The sequence below is a fragment of the Vigna umbellata genome, chromosome 7 (genome assembly GCF_029865625.1).
Source record: "Vigna umbellata cultivar VRB3 chromosome 7, Vumbellata_1.0, whole genome shotgun sequence".
Classification (NCBI taxonomy): Eukaryota; Viridiplantae; Streptophyta; class Magnoliopsida; order Fabales; family Fabaceae; genus Vigna; species Vigna umbellata.
The window spans coordinates 17,291,669-17,309,847 of NC_142171.1; the positions used below are offsets into that span (position 1 = coordinate 17,291,669).

An 18,179-nucleotide genomic window follows, 5' to 3' on the forward strand; every position below is an offset into this window, starting at 1 on the left:
TTTGTATGACATAATTAAATTCATTATAACACACCATTAATAGAGATTCAGTTACACAACATAACCGAATAAAGTTGTCCATATATCCAGTTACTGCATCAAAAAATTAAAACTTTGATATTGAATTTAACCAGTAATATTGTTGTACAAAATAAAATTCAGAAATAACCACAAAGGTCTAACAACATAACCAGTTATTGTAACCAAATCAGCGCCTATGCATTTAGTGAACGAGCGCTCTCTACACGTGACCTAGCGTTCGTTCTGTACAGCTGACCGAGCGTCCAGCGTTTCAGCACATCACCCTGTCGCCCAGGACGCTCGTCACAAAGCAAGCTGACGCTCGTCGCCCCCTGCACGAACAAGAGGACGGTCGTCCACAGAATATGAAGTGGACGCTCGATCTGGTAGTGGACGCTCGTCCTTAGGTCCGACACTGCCACATGGACGCTCGTGTAGCGCTCGTGCAGACGCTGGACCAGATGGACGGTCGTCCAGACGCTCATCGAGAACGACGGTCGTCCAGATGTGGACGCTCGTCCATACGCTCATCCAGAAGGACCCTCGTTCAGTCGGTCGTCCAGAAGTGGACGGTCGTCCAGAAAATTGGACGCTCGTCCAGAAAATTGGACGCTCCTCCAGAAAATTGGACGCTCGTCATGGTGTACAAAACCAAATTGCATAAATAACCACTTGTATTGTTGTAGAAAACCAATTCAATAAATAACCGAATAAAGTTGTCCATAAAGTTAAACACTTTTAATTTTCACGAAATGAACTTCATATAAAACTTATAACATAACGAACATTACATAAGCACTTAATGCAACAACAAATTGATCAACATAAGTTAAGTAGTTCACAAATTTTTCTAAATAACACATCCATGTGTCCACGCACAATATTCGACAACAAACAACAACAATAAATCTGAAATACAGGCAAGGAAATTATGAAAGTTTTAAACTTGTTGCATTTATATTGTTCTTCTTTCATCCAGTGCCTTCAGGTTTGTGAAGAGGTGGAATCAATTTCGATAGAATGTCATCAACGGAGCGTGTTGGAGGCTTGTTGGTATCAATTGGTATTGATAGACGTATTAGGTCATCAGTTGGGCCCCCAATATCACTTCCAAAAACCTGCACAATCCGAGAGTATCATTTAAAGTCATACAAAAGTTTACAACATATATAATAGTACAATAGAAAATTGTTCACCAAAATCTTTACCTTGACAATATTCCTCAGAGTTATGTTAAGATAGTATGTTTCACGTATTGGTGAAAAAATTGAAACCTGTATAAATATTATTGGTGGAATCCATATTTTTATGTGGGAATATAAGGTCAAAGAAGGACACTAGAAACAATTAATTTCGTACGAGCTGATTCCACAAGGACACTAGAAACAGAAAAAATGGACAAAGAAACTTTTGGTGTTAATCAAGCACTTAGCTCTATGAAAGAATACTCTATATTTAAATTCATAAATTAGATGAAACCATTCTCTACATAAAATCCAAGGAGTTATAAATAACAGTGGCCAAACACCATATACAAACCACAAACAACATAATCACGCAATATATCTAGGGGCAAACAGGGCACAATGCAAAATGCTAATACAACTGACCAAGAAAGGGCAACCTAGTAGTGATAGAAATAAAATATATGTGATGGATTCCAAAGCAAATTTATCACTCAGTAAAAAACAGTGGATGCAGGTACATAACATATACAATACATAAATTAAAAATAAAATGGTGCCAGAAGCAAATGTATGAAAAATTCAGGACACCTTAAACTGATGTTCAACTCTAATGACAATATTTCCCTTTTTCTAACGCAAAAAAAATATCATCAAACACAAAATAATTAAGGAACATAGAGGGAGCGAATGCAGCATGGACAGGGAGTTTTCGGACTATAACAAAAAGGGGAATCATTTCAATCAGTTCATGGGAAGTAGCTCCAGCATTGGCGCCAAGACAGTTAGAAACGTTTGCGTTGCATTTCGTGCTGCTGCTGAGCAGAATAACCGTGCTGGGTGGGTGCCATTTTGCAAACTATTCCAATCACTATTCCCTCTGATTTCGTGCAACTTTTTCACTCTCTAGCTCTCCATCGCCACTACCCTTTTTCCATTTCTTCTAATCATCTCACACTTCATCCATTTATTGCAATATTCCCTTTTGCAAATAAGCAAAGCAAGCCCAAAAACACTAAGGACAGTAAATAATCCTACAGGTTTGCCCAATCGACAATTTTATCTCTCACGACATTTCCCCCTTTAGTCTAGGGTTTCCGATAATATACCAAAAATAAAAACAAAGATAGACAAATTATGAGAAAAGAACAAAGGAACAACAGTATCATACTTTATATTATTCAAACGGTACAAAGGGGAGAAATAACAAAGGGGACAAACCTTCCGCGCTCCACATCGAGCACGTCCGGTACGAACTTTGCCTTCGGCTACACCTTCGCTGGTACAAACTTTTCCTATGACGTCCAGCCTCCGGTGGCAGCAATGGAGTAGGGTTTGTGTTTTCTCCCTCGATCTCTCTCGTTCTCTCGTTATCTCTCGTTCTCTCTCGTTCTCTCTCAATCCTAACCCTAGCTCGAACATTTGAAATTTGAAATCCCACACATCCTACTAAGCCAGCAAGTTAACTCGAGCGTCTTCGAAATTTGAAATCCCACACACAGATCCTAAGCCAGCAAGTGAAACGCAACGTTTCATTTACTTTTTTACAAGCCAACTCAGCACCAGCAAATGACCAAACTATCCTTCATGATGTTGACAGTTTTCGGGGCCCACCGCGTGTCAAATGAATGTAATTTGCTTTAACCGTGTCAAAGAATCATTTTTGAATGTTGTTTTACTTTTATACTATTTGTTAATTAATTTTAATTCATATATTTACACTTTTTATTTAAATAATTAATTTTCCCCAAAATATTTATCTTTTATTTATTATTATTATTATTGAAATGTCTTTTACATCATTGTGAGTGTAGTTAAGGTTGGGGAACAAAATTATTAGTGCACAGTAATAATCATATACACAAAGGACACCAAAATTCACTTCCAACCACATAATAAGTAACTTCTGCCCCCAAGATGGTTGATTCTTGACTACATTGCAATCCCCAATCTTGGTATAGTGGTGGGCTTCCTCCACGTCCCTTGTGATCCACATAGCAGCCATCAATTCTTGAGGATCATAGGGTCGAACTTAGCTCCTGCTGTAAACCTTCCAAGAAATACCCTAACAACTGCTCCTCCGAAACTCACGTCGTTTGACCCACCAACAATTCGAAATCCTACACGTATTCGTCCACTGTCCTTGTCTGTTTGGCCACCGCTTCGAAAATGGTGCCCCTGTTTCTGCCCCCAAAGACAATGAGGATATCTTACTCACTTTTCAAGGTTTATACCACACTTTCGGGTACCAAGGAAAACACTAGAAATATAGGATATGTATGCATTTACGACATCCCCACAAAAACATTAAATTTTGATAAAAGAATCTTGATAAATAATTATAAACTTTCCACATTTATTATAACCTTCCTTTTAGTCGTGTTAAGTTTAACAAAACCAATAACCTCTCTAATGCATTATAGAGAAACTCTGGATATCAAATTCAAAGAACTGGTGCGTCTTAGGTCTAGATTATATACTTAGTCTTGCTAAGAAAATGCAATGGGAAAAAAAGGAAACAATATAAAAAGAAACTATATAAATGCTAATGAAGAAAATATACAAACAGTGATGGGAACAATTTGAAAATGATATTTATGAATGAATAATACAAGATAAAACAATGAATGTATGCATGGGTAAAATCCTACCGCTGAAACCTGAATTTTTACAATTTTACAAAACCTGATGCAGATATGAAGATTCAACCTAAATTGTATCCACAATGATGTCTTACGCAGAAAAAAAAAAGAATACTATGAATGGAGATAAACTGCAGATGCAATCAATGCAATGAATTTAGTCAAATCTGATGCAATCAGACTATATGCAAAAATGGAATGAATTTAATAGTATTGAATTGGTAAAAAACTGCAAAGTATGCACGAACTCTAAGTAGGTATTAAAGACAATGCATGAAAACGGGAAAACGAATACAGAATTTAGATTCCTATGTGACAGGCTACAAGAGAGATGTTTTTATGCAATTTTTCTGGTTTGAAAACAGAACTGGAGTTTCCAAGTTGCTAATGCAATTGAAATGACTTAAACAATTGAAACGGGCCATTTCTAAGCAAATAAGGCTAGATGAGCAATTGAATAACGGAAGAAAATAAAAATTTTCCTGATAAGAAACTAAATGAAAACTGGAATGACAATGCAAACAAAGAAAATACATAACCAAAAATGGCCAATTTGGCATCAACTATTATGCCCAAAGTGAGAATTCTAAATGCTTATACAGTGTAGGATTGGAAATAAAGAACAGAAATGTGGTTTTGATTTTGATTTGAACGTGGCACAATGAACAATTATGCAGCAAAAACAGTCCGACACAAAATCCAGCAGCAATCATTACATTGGTTTGGTTAAATGAGTCTTAATTTTTTTTCAAAAAGACATTTTGGATTCGTTAAGCACAATCTGGAGTCTTTTAGTTTCCATTTCAGAATGTTAAAGGCTGGAAACTCATCCAATTCACTAAAGACTATACAACAAGAAATCCTAGATTATGCTGAAAACTGAATGAGCATGGATGCAATAATCAATGCACCTACACCTAGCTTTAATATTAGAATCATGGCAAGAATGAAAAGAATGGACGTACCTAAATTTGATATTTCCTTTTATCAAAATTTAATCAAAACTAAGAATTACAAAGACAAAACATTACTTCTAAACAAACGAAAATAATACAAACTGAAAAAATTACAGAGCAAGATGGAATTAACAGAGCAAGAAAAGAATTCCAAACGGGTTATCACAATTAAGAATACAAAAATCATAATCTCTAGATAAGAAAACAAATTTAGATAAAAAGTTTGAGCAAACACCTTATTTTTGAAGTTTTACCTCTCATTTCTTGGTTTGAAGATCTCTCCCTCTTTGATATGCAACTGAACACAATTTTACATTGAACAAAATGTTAATAGGACAAACAAGATATTTACATGCTAATCAAGAAAACAATGCTAATGAAGAAAATATACATGCAGTGATGGAAAATATTTTAAAGTGATATTTATGAATGAATAATACAAGATAAAAACAATGAATGTATGCATGCAAAAACCCCGTTGAAACATAGAAATGTAAAGTCTAGGAACACAATTTTCATTTATTCTAGAAAAGGCATAGGTTCTACTTGAGTTTCTACTTGAATAAATCCAAACTGCTAAACATCCGGAGCACAGGTTCGGATCCGCATTTGCTTTGACCCAATCTCTGTAATAACATAAGTAACATAAAAAAAATCATCAAACTTTTGCAATAGAACAATTGCCCAAAGCATCTCGTCGTCCTCAGTACGATCATCACCATCCACTCATGAAACCAAGCTTTTGAATCAACTAAGAATTACCTAAGGAAAAAAAGATTAAAAAAAAATCTATTGATTACATATATGCATAACAAAATACTCTTTACACAAATAATTCAATATTTCAACACCAAGTCCTAAACCAAGTAAAAAACTAAACAAGAACTAAAAGATAGCAAGAACATAAGACATAATAACAAAATATAAAGAAAGAGTCCAAAAAGAATAAAGAATTCTCTCTTTCCCGGTCTTGCACAATTGACGTGGAAAATGGATCCTAGTTGCACTCAATTTGCAATCTTGTGCACTAACCTTCCTATTCTCATCAATCCAAAGCTGTACAAATATTTAAACTTCAATCAGCAGGGTATCCATTCAATACTATCACTTAAGAGCTAAAACAGGAGCAATAATTCAAAACAAGGGTAAGTTAGACAACTTCCCTATTTGGACGGTTGTTTCTAGCCTGCTCCAAGCTCCACACTGAGGTGTGTTGCTGCTGTCTACTCAGAAATACTTGACTCCAATTAGACTCTAATGGTGATGGAACTAAATGGAAATGAAGAATATACATAAATCAAACTGGACAAATTGACATCTGCACATAAATCAGCAAACAAATTTAAAAATTAAAAGTGAATGTCGTAGTAGTAAACAATTTTAAAAGCTGAAGTAAATGCAATAGCAATTTTCTCTTTTGTTATGTTGATTGCACTCCAGTTTAAGCAATCTGCACAAGAAACAATTAGCAAGTTAGTTAGGCTAAACTCACTCAATTTGCCAATAGACTTAGGCCAAGTTAGCCTCACAAAGCTCACTACGCTCTACTTTCTCTCTAGTAGCTTGCACACTCAAAGGATAAAACACTCAGCTGATTGTTAAGGAAATTAAGCATGGACCAGATAATCCTGTGAATCACCACCACCCAATTTTAGGGGTGGGCAAATCAAATTGAACTGCACTATTAAAAACTACACTGAACTAAAAACTAGTTTGTCTAAACTGAGATGAACTAAAAAATAGTTCAGACAAACTCAACTGAACTATTTTTTGTTTTACCAAATTGTACAAAACTACAGTATAAACTGAACTGCACTATTAACTATACTAGTTTTGAACTGAATTGTACTAATTTTAACCAAAAACTCAGCAACACTGACATTATAATCAGGGATAAAAACCTGAAACTGGATCAATAAGAGACATGCCAACAAAAATACAATGTACTTAACAGGTTCATCTTAAGTTGTACTACATAGAAACTATAAATTGCACTAATCTATCATATATACAACATAAAAGCTATCTAAACATATTCAAAATGGTTCAAACAGTCTAAGAACTACTACAATATCTATTTCTATCACAAACCAAAAATTTGTCTACCTAAAACCTAACTTACTTGACAGTCTAAGTTAAAATGCAAGAATTGTAACTACCCTATAATAAAACCTCAAGGTAAGTGCCGAAACAAGTTTTGAATGTTAAAAGGTTACAAAAGACTGAACTAGTTACTAAGAATCATTAGCAAATCAAAATATACCTGTACTACTAATAATTACAGCACTAACTAATAAAATAAGGTTAATAAAACTGCACTAGTTCTAAAATATGATTTTAACACTACCTAATAACAAAGTAACTATGCACACAACTTTAAAATCACTTAACTGAACTAACTGAACTCATTTTTTATTCATAAGGGTGAAAATATAAAATGTGACTATATAAATCTAAGAAACTGGATTAAATCAAAAAAACAGCACATAACACTAAGTACTCCTACAAACACAACTTAAAAACTAACTAACCTGACACTAAGTACTCCTACAAACAAAACTTAAAAACTAACTAACCTGATTCCTACAGGTTTCAAACAACTAATGAAAGCTAGAAACAAAGTTAACTACTATAATTGATGATAGATTCGAACTTTGACCTATTCACTAAAATCTATCCACTAAAACTACGCATGTTTAAAAGCTATGCAGAATTATGACTTACTAAACCAAGGGAAATGTAACAGAAGCTATCTCAACAAGTTCTAATTGGTAAAAATTAATGTAAAAAGCTTAAAAACAATACAAATAAATACTATACAAAAATTCATTAATTTAAAACTAATCTACTAACTATAAATTAGAATGAACTTATAAAATATGAACAAACCTAATACTACTATAATCAACTAAACAATAACTAAGCAATTTCAAATTCATCTAACTATGTTATGACTACAGGTATTTACAAACTTGAAACTAAAAATACAAAAACTAGCTTATGCCTAGACTAATGCTACCGAATAGATCAAAGACAAAAAAGATCCTACAATTCTTGTTAATATTAGATTTTAAATAATGAGTTGAGCGTAGCAAACACGTGGTATTAAATATAATATATATGAAGATATCCCAAAAGAATGCAGCACCAGAAATTCCAATGCATCATATGTCAAGTATTCATCAGTAGACATCAGAATAAATGTAAAGTTTCAGCAGCTCAATGAAACATACCAAGGAATTTAATTAAGAAAGCTACCTGCATAGTCCTGTAGGAAGTCACACTCATACATTTATTCTGCAACTAAATACAAAAGTGATATCTAATAACAAAGTAACTATGCACACGACTTTAAAATTACTTAACTGAACTCATATTTGAGTCATTTGGGAGAAAATATAAAATCTGACTTTGTAAATATAAAATCTGACTTTATTTATTTACTATTATTCAAGTAAAAAAATACCACATAGTTGTAATACTATGTAGTATGTACCGCATGCAAAAACAAAAACAAAGCTAGAAACTTGATCAAAATCAAAGGCTCGTTAGTAAAAATTATAAATAAAAGAACTTATTAGTTAAAATCATTAAATTGAAATGACAGTGAACTAACTCTCAACACAATAAGATCCTAGTTTCTTTTTTAATGGAGTAGAATTCACAGAACAATTATTAATCTCCACTATATCTAGGAATTAAATTGAGAATTATAGTGTTTACTAAGTTAGAATTAATCAAAATTAGAATTACCCTAAAATAATAGCTAAAATCATTGTATTAACACATTTACAAAATCAAGAATTTTACACTGTAAATCAAAAATGTCATAAAAACAAAAAATTAGACCCTAAACACAACTTAATAAAAAAAATACAATAAAAAAAATACAATTAGCTTAGAAAGATCTGAAATTAATTTATTTTTCTCAATTAACACCCTTAAAAACTCTCTGAATTATTTTAAATTTATTTATTTGCCTTGTGTTTACAAGCCAGTAGAACGCATAGAAAACACCATAACTATTTACACCACTTTGAAAAAAAAATAGTGAGAAACATGAATTAGACATTTTGGTGGGAAATAATATAGTAAGTAAAATTAAGTATCGTGGCAGATTGTATAAAATTTAGCACTAGTTGTATAAAATCATGGACATGACATGAGTACAAAGAAACAGTACTTAGTTAGACTTAAAAAGTACATAAACTTTAAAATTCTCAACACCATAACCAATTAACTTCAAAGCTCGAGAATTCATAGTGTCAAACTTTAACTCTTTGCATGATTCATATAACCCTTCAAAAACTTAGCACCTTAGATGTGATGGTCTAAAAGCTCATTATGATTGTTAAAATCAGGCAAATCCAATAACCATCACCTTACAAGATCCCAATGTTGGCACCCTAGATGGTCTAATTCTTTCAATTTTCCAGTGTTATAGTGGTGTGTTATGTATTGTTTGTGAGTGTCCAAAACTATTGTAATTTTTGTAACTTTCTATAGCATGAATTAAACTTGAACAGGTAAACTTGTTCACCACTTGAGAGGTTCTTATTATTTTTTTCTACAAAGTCTTATCTATAAGGGAAGGTCCAAACATTATAATTAGAAGTTGTTTGCACACAGGTGACAACCATAAGTGATTTGTGTACTCACTATAAACAAAAGTGACTTGTGTAATAAACCAGCAACAACAAGGTGAACCAGTGATACGACAACCAACCCAACCCATTGGAAAACATCATACTAATAATAGCAAAAGAAAACATTTACCTAAAAGAAAACAACTCCCAAACTGCAAAGAACGGCAAAGTCAACCAAACAGACATCTGAAATTAAAACAAGAACGGTAAAGAAAAGAGAAAAGATAAGAGATAAGCGAGAAAAAACCCGCAAGGCGTTGACGAAACCATGGAGGCCTCGTCGTAGGTCATGGCGGAGTTGAGCGGTGCGGCAGTTGGGCGCTCATACTCCATTGCTGCAACGGAACCGAAAACGCACGCTGAGAAGATACGCGACGAATGAAATTACGAAAAGGAAAAAGAGAAAATGCAGCCGAAATGCCATTGGTGAAGTCAATCAAACAAACACAGACCTCAAATTAAAGCAAGAACGATAAAGAAGAAAAAATACGAGATAAGAGAGAGGAAACTTGCAAGGCGTTGAAGAAGCTCTTGTTGCGCTCCATGGAAGCCTCGTCGTAGTCATGGCGGAGTTGAGCGATGCGGCGGTTGGGCACTCAAACTCCATTGCTGCAACGGAACCGCACGCTGAGAAGAACGATGCTCTGATGAGTGCATAATGAATGCGAATTGAGAACTAAAGAGAGAGAAAAGAAAACTCGAAGAGAAAAAGGAAAAGAGTTACCGTGAGGTGGTAAGTGATGTGTGACTGAGAGCTTATTTAATGCACTGCCACGTGACATTATGTTGGCGCCACCTATATTAACCTTTCCAGGTGAAAAGACACCACTACCCTCTTCTTCGGTTGCCTTTTAGATTCTATTAACCAACCACGGTGAAAAGACACCACTACCCTCTCGGTTGCCTTTTAGATTCGCTAGTCTCATTGGTTGACCGTCCAATGAATTTTTTTTTCTTATACCTTATATTCATTTTAATTTTAAATATTTTACAAACTAAAACAGATTTTATATTTAAACATAAATTTAATCATTCAGTTATTTTTTAAATGTGACAAAGACTATTTTGTGTAAAAAAATATTTATTATTAAAATGTTAAATTTTATAGTTTGATCACTCATTATTTAAGTTAAATGATTTCATTTATTATTTAATTGTGTATAAAAATTTTAAATGGTTGTCTTTATTTTGATTTCTCTAAATTTTATTTTTTGTTTTGAAAGGAAGCATAAGTTATTACTATGTTGAATTCAGATTACTTAATGGGCACAAAACAAACAAAAAAACCAATACATGTTGTTTCATGTTTGTCAATCTTAAAGGTCACATGTCATTTAAAAAACGATGCATGGCTTTTACTTTCTAGACCATACTATTCACTTAAGATCTAAGGGTAAAGATCTGACCTTCTGACTCTTACATTAAATAACTCCTCTGACTAGTCATTGTCTCTATACCTTTAGGCAGAACTCAAAGAATGCAGCAGCTTATATCCATGCCTTGTGAAATTTCTAACATACAAACCCCTATTTATAGTAGAACTCAAAGTATGCACCAAATTATAGCCTTTACACCAATGACCAGCAAAATTTCTTGCATATTACTCATTTATACCCGAACTCAAAGAATGAACCAGCTTATATCAATGCATAGCAATAAAGTGGCACTCACCTTTAATCTTGAGTCAGAACACAATTTATTAAACATACAGCAAAAGTAAATCAGTCATCAAAACATGTAATGTACAGTTGTGCATGTAGTTCTTAGTTCTCACCATATAAAACAGTTCAGAGAGCTCAACACCAACACAAATCCAAAAGAGAGGTGTCCCCCAAAAATATAGTAATAGATAAATGATAGTGTGATTTACATGCAAAAGATGTCAGCAAATTTAAATAATAAAATATCCATCAACCATGTCAGTAGGTGCCCATCATAAAAACATGAGACAACAATTTTAGAGAAAAGTAATGTGAAAAGGAAAAGAGAGTAAATGATTACATAGTTGAGGATGGAGGTGGTGACAATTGTGATTAACTTTAATTGATGTTGTTTCTTGATTATTTGAAGAAGAAATACTTGCAAAACGTTTTCCTATCAGCTTCTCATGCAGTGTTTCACTGCCATGCATTGCTTATAAGTTTTAAGAGAAAATATTGATAGAGATATTCGACTTGCATATCAAGCTCCCATTAATCACAAGAGAATATAAGTCAATAGACAAGTTAAATATACATTATTTAAATGGATTCAAAATACACATGCATGAGATGATTTTTTTAACCATGATTCAAATTCAAAATGCTATCAAGTAACCTTGAGAAAAACTCCAAGTAACCTAGAGCAAAACTCCAAAATCCAAAATCTGGTGTCTGCGAACACTATAATCAAAGTGCAGAACTAATACTCATAAAAATAGAGTGGTGCCCTATTATATATAGAATCCTATTGTGATTCATCATTGACTGAAGAACAACCGACCAATTATCTCTCATTGACTGAAGAAATAGTTGTACTTGGAGTACGGACCAGAGCAAGACCCCATCCAGCTGGATCACAATTTCCTACCGCACCACCAACTCGTGAATCTAAAGCCATAATCCATGTGTATGCACAAAACAGTTGTACATATTATCTACCACACACCTCACTAAATTGTAGAATTTTGAAATTTGATAAACAAAAGCTCACCAATTTCGGTAGGGACTATGGCTAGGGTATGAGTGTTTCTTTCTTCTATCAAGGATGCTTCAAATGTACTGTCATTCTACCCCTACAACCATGAAAAAGGATGAAGATAGTTGAAGAAAGACATAATCTAAAACAACTGAACCTTCCTTTAAAGTTTCACCAGTAAGTCTCCAAATACAACAGTTTAGATGATGTTGATAAGAAAAGCATAAAAAAACACCTTTTCCTTTAATCTTTGAGAGCTCTTCAAGTATGTAACTTTTTGCTCTAGCATCTTCACTGAGAGAATTCAAGTCCTTGGATATAGCATTTTCTTGTGCCCATTATTCAGGTACTTCCTTTCTGGGATTAACAACAGCAAGGAAGGCCTCAAAACTGTTTCCATAAACCCATATCTGAAATAGATGTCAACATACAAGGTCAACATACAACATTCAGTGCACACTAATATATATCAACATGCACCAATACCAGGTCAACATACAAGGACACTTGCTGATGTGAAAATTTATAGTGTTTAAGAAAAAAATTTACTTAAGATTGAAAAGAAATCATTCTTGAGGGCTTAATTGATCCCTCTCACAATCTTCTATTTATAAGAATAAATTGATACACAAATACATGTTAAATAGGGTAACCCTAGACACAATATAATCATGATAAATAGGGTAATCCTAGACACAATATAATCATGATAAATAGGGTAACCCTAGACACAATATAATCATGATAAATAGGGTAATCCTAGACACAATATAATCATGATAAATAGGATAACCCTTGACACACTATAATGATGATAAAATAGGATAAATATCCTAACACTCCCCCTCAAGCTGGAGCATACAAATTGTATGTACCAAGCTTGGAACAAATAAACTCAATCCGAGGACCCCTTAATGACTTAGTCAATACATCTGCGAGTTGATCGTTTGACCCAATAAACTCAGTACATATTTCTTTGGTCAACAACTTTTCACGAACAAAATGACAATCAATTTCTATATGTTTAGTCCTCTCGTGAAACACTGGATTTGATGCAATGTGGAGAGCAGCTTGATTGTCGCAATACATCTTCATAGTATGGATGTCACAAAATTTAAGCTCTTGAAGGAATTGTTTCACCCATATAAGTTCACATGTTAATGATGTCATTGCCCTATACTCGGCTTCCGCGGTTGATCGAGCTACTACATTCTGTTTCTTACTTTTCCATGAAATAATGTTTCCTCCCAGAAAAACACAATATCATGTTGTAGACCGTCTATCAATAGGTGAACCTGCCCAATCTGCATCACAATACCCAGAGACATGAATGCTTCCTTTATCTTCATATAACAATCCTTGCCCGTGAGCCTTCTTTACATACCTTAGAATGCGAATGAGAGCATTCCAATGGTCAACACATGGAGCCTGCATGAACTGACTAACCACTCCAACTGCAAAGGATAGATCTGGCCTTGTAATAGTGAGATAAATCAGTTTGCCAACCAGCCTCCTATACCTCTCTGGATCGGAGAATAATTCACCTTCTTCTGTCCTTAATTTCTGGTTTGGGTCCATGGGACTGTCTACCGGTCTACAATCAATCATGCCTGTTTATTGTAATATATCAAGAGCATACTTCCTTTGGGAGATTACAACTCCATCTTTTGATTGCGCTACTTCAATGCCTAAGAAGTATTTTTGAGACTTCCAAGATCCATGGTTTGAAAATGTCTACACAAGTACTCTTTTAGTTGAGATCTTCCAACAACATCATTTCCTGTAATGACAATATCATCAACATATACTATTAAGTAAACACATTTCCCGAGAGAAGAATGACAATAAAAAACTGAATGGTCTGCTTCACTGCGTTTTAGCCCAAATTTTTGAACAATGGAGCTAAACTTTCCAAACCAAGCACGTGGGGATTGCTTGAGGCCATATAGAGATCGATGCAATTTGCATACCATACCAGACTCCCCCTGAGCAACAAACCCAGGAGGTTGCTCCATATAAACTTCTTCCTCAAGATCACCATGTAGGAAGGCATTCTTGATATCCAATTGATGAAGTGGCCAGTGACGAATGACTGCCATGGCAAAGAAGAGACGAATAGTAGTCATCTTGGCTACAGGAGAGAAAGTGTCACAATAATCAAGACCATAAACCTGAGTGTAACCTTTTGCAACAAGCCGAGCTTTGAGCCGATCAATTTCACCATCAGGACCAACTTTAACTGCATACACCCATCGACAACCAACCGCCTTTTTTCCTTGGGGAAGGGGCACCAGCTCCCAAGTATTACTGTGGTCAAGAGCCTGCATTTCTGCAATCATAGCTTGTCGCCATCCAGGATGATCAAGTGCTTCTTTCACATTCTTGGGTATAACAACAGAGGACACTGAGGATAAAAGAGAAAAATAGGAGGGCGACAATCGATGATAGCTTAGAAAATTATAAATGGGATGAGGGTTCCGAGTGGAACGAGTACCTTTTCTGAGGGCAATAGGCCATGCTGAATCATTTGCACCAGGAGGCGTGGGAAGAGGTGACGAGGGAGAAGAATCTGAAGTAGGAGATTCACCATTGTCTTGGGGAGGTGAACTATCCATTGGGGCCCTGTGTGGGATGATCTCAGTATGTGGAGAAACATGTGTAGAAGGATTGTGACCAAGACTTGGAATGACAGAGACAGTGGAGCTATTTGACTCAGCCATTGGAATAGGAAGGACTTGTTGGAGGATAGAAACATCCTGAACAGATGGAGAGAAGTAAGGAGTCTGTTCAAAGAATGTGACATTGGCAGACATGTAATACTTCTTAGTTTCAGGAGAGTAACACCGATATCCTTTTTGAAGTCGAGAATAGCCTAAGAAGACACATTTGAGAGCGCGAGCGAATAGTTTGTCTAGACCTGGAGACATGTCATGAACAAAACATACACAGCCAAACACTCGGGGAGATGTATGAAAGAGAGGATCATTAGGAAACAAAATGGAGAAAGGGACTTTATTATCAAGAGAGGAGGAGGGCATCCTATTAATAAGATAACATGCAGTTAAGATGGCATCCCCCAGTGATGGACAGGAATATGGGCACCAAGCAAAAGGGTACGAGCAGTTTCAACCAAGTGTCTATTTTTTCGTTCTGCTATACCATTTTGTTGTGGTGTATGAGGACAAGTAGACTGATGTAAGATACCATGGGAACTCAAGATGGCAGAAAAGGAGGATGAGAAATACTCTTTTGCATTATCACTTCTTAATATTTTGATTACTTGACCAAATTGATTCTTGATTTCATTCAAAAAGGATGTAAAGATAGCTAACAATTCAGAACGATTTTTCATAAGATAAACCCAAGTACATCTTGAATATTCATCAATAAAGGTAACAAAATATCTAAAACCAAAGGAGGAGACACGACTAGGTCCCCATATATCAGAATGGATGATGGAAAAACTAGAATTACATATTGATTGAGACCTTTTAGGAAAGGAAGATCTAACATGTTTTCCTAATTGACATGACTCACATTCTAAGGTTTGGAGACCACTAAGTTCAGGACACATCTTTTTTAATTTGGACAAATGAGGATGGCCAAGTCGATCATGTAGCACTTTAGGATTAGGAGCAGCAACACAAGACACCCTTGGACGAGATCCAAAATGGTATAATCCGCCAGCTTCATATCCTTCTCCAATCTGTCTCCCCGAACCACGCTCCTGTATAACAAAAGATTTATGATCAAAGGTTATTGAACAATTTAACATTTTAGTCAATTGGCTTAAGGAAATTAAATTAAAAGGACAATTAGGGACAAAAAGGACTGAGTTGAGATTGAGGGAGGGAGACAAAGAAACATGATCGACTCCTTTGGAAGAAGTTTTAGATCCATTTGCAAGGGTTATGAATGAGGTTTTTCTCGAAAGGAAATAGATGAGAACAAAGAGGTATTACCAGAAATGTGATCAGAAGCACCTGAGTCAATTACCCATGAATTTTGACATTCCATAGATTTAGAAACGCAGGTTGTTGATGTATTGGGAGATTGAGATGGTTGTGCCAAGCTGTTAGACTTTAACCTTAAATACTCTTGATATTCATCCTCAGAAAACATAGAAGTGGAGGTTTCAGTTTTCGAAGTGGAAGTTTCAGTCTTCGAAATATTGGCGGTTTTGGAAGGGAAACCATGTAAGGAGTAGCAATTCTCTTGAGTATGACCCATCCTTTTACAATATGTGCATTGAGTACGTCCCCGACCTCCTCGTCCTCCTCCTCTAGTGCCACGTCCTCCTCTTCCTCGTGTGGCAACCATGACAGATGGTTCCACTAGTTCATGCGCTTCTTGAGTTTGAGATACCGGGACACGCAGAAGGCGAGTGGTCAATGTTTCCATAGAGGGGACCTCATGACTAGTTAGAAGTTGATCTCTAAGATGATCAAAATCGGGATGCAGGGCACGAAGGATCAACACTATGTAAAATTTGTCTAGTTTCTTTTTGATATCCTCTAATGGATCTACTTCCAAAAACATCCTAAGTTCTTCGACAGCAGATTGGGCTTCCGCCATGAAGGACACCATATCATGGTCTACCATTTTAAGAGATGCAAGCTTGTTCGTAGTGTCATAGAGACGTTGAATATCGTTGGCATAAATGCTTTGGGCTTTCTTCCAAAAGGAGTGACAAGTTTTGAAAGCCCTCAAAGATACAAGAAGTTTGGGTTCCACTGATTGCCATAACAGGGCACACAACTGGAAATCTGCTTGTTTCCACTGATCAGCTTTTTCAGTAGGCACATAGCTTCCATCTCGCTCAAGGTGGTCATAATGCCCTTGGCCAAGGAACCACATTTCAACAGCAGCAGACCATGATAGATAATTTTTTCCATTTAGCTTCTCGGAGGTAATTGATGGACTTCCAGAGAAGGAAAGAGTACTGCCAGACGCCATCTCTGAAGAAGACGAATAGTACTAACGAGGAACAAGAAAACCCTAAGGGTTTAGACGAAGGAAACTATGACAGTGATGGACGACGGTGGCCGGCAACGGCGGGCGGTGGCCGGCGGCCGGCGACGGACGACGGTGGCCGATAGCGACGGTGGCCGGACGGTGGCCGGCGGTTGACGGTGGCCGGCGGCGGGCAGTGGCAGGCAGCGACGGCCGACGAAGAACTGTGGCGCCGGACAGATATATATTACCATGGAATGCTCTTTTCTCTCATTCACCTTACAACCCTCCTTTTCGTCAGTCGGGGGTTTTAAAAACAAAACAAAACGGAGCATTACTGTCAATGCTTGAGGCAATGCCGCCGTAAGTACGCGCACACAGGTGGTGATGAAAACGGTATTGAACGAATTGAAAGGAGCAAAGAGAAGCACGAAGGAGCGAAATGAAAAAGATGCACCAAGAAGAACAACAAACAAACGGAAAACAAACAATAAATTGAACTTTAAGCGGGCAAGAACATAAAATAAATTGAAACCGGAAGATACAACAGTACCTTCCCCCAATGGCTACTTTGTCCTCGTTGGACCAAGAACACTCATAATGTATCAAACTCTCCGCAACCCTCCAACTCACAAAAGAAGAAAACAGAAGAACTCGTAGTACTCTCTAAGTAGTCTGTTACTACTTAGAATTGAAATAGAAAAAATATGTATAGAAGGATTAAATACTAAAAAAATAACCTGTAAATCTTGATAGACCGTGTGAAAGGATTGAATGATGGTGTTACAAATTTTAGCTACCTCATATCAATTCTATTTAAATATAAATTTTCTTGGTTTTTTATAATTTTAATAAAATAATCTATTTTTTCTTTTAAATAAATATTTATCTCTTTTATTTTTAGTGAAGTAATATTTTCCTTTTTATTTAATATTTAAAAGTAAAAAGTAACATTGATCAAAATCTTAAATAACATTGATGAATGTAACATCCCAAAATATAGTAATACCATAATTGAGAATTAATTACATATAACAGTAAACAACAAACAGTCTTTACATTAATAAAGCAGAGTTCAAAAGCCGAACGGCTTGAATAAAA

The 18,179-nt window shown here is 35.5% G+C and overlaps 1 long non-coding RNA gene across 4 annotated transcripts; it reads right to left on the reverse strand.

Annotated features, from left to right (window-relative positions):
- Nucleotides 1-779: 779 nt before the first annotated feature.
- On the reverse strand, nt 780-10,158 carry LOC148195269 (uncharacterized). 4 transcript variants are annotated; one of them, XR_015780780.1, is made up of 5 exons: nt 9,963-10,158; nt 5,362-9,784; nt 5,058-5,101; nt 2,427-3,389; nt 780-1,139 (listed from the first exon to the last, which is right to left on the reverse strand). It is a non-coding gene; the product is annotated as an uncharacterized LOC148195269 (long non-coding RNA). The 4 variants fall into 4 exon arrangements; XR_015780779.1 differs by having other exon boundaries at nt 5,350-9,784; nt 9,963-10,157; XR_015780778.1 differs by having other exon boundaries at nt 5,058-9,784; nt 9,940-10,157.
- Nucleotides 10,159-18,179: the final 8,021 nt, after the last annotated feature.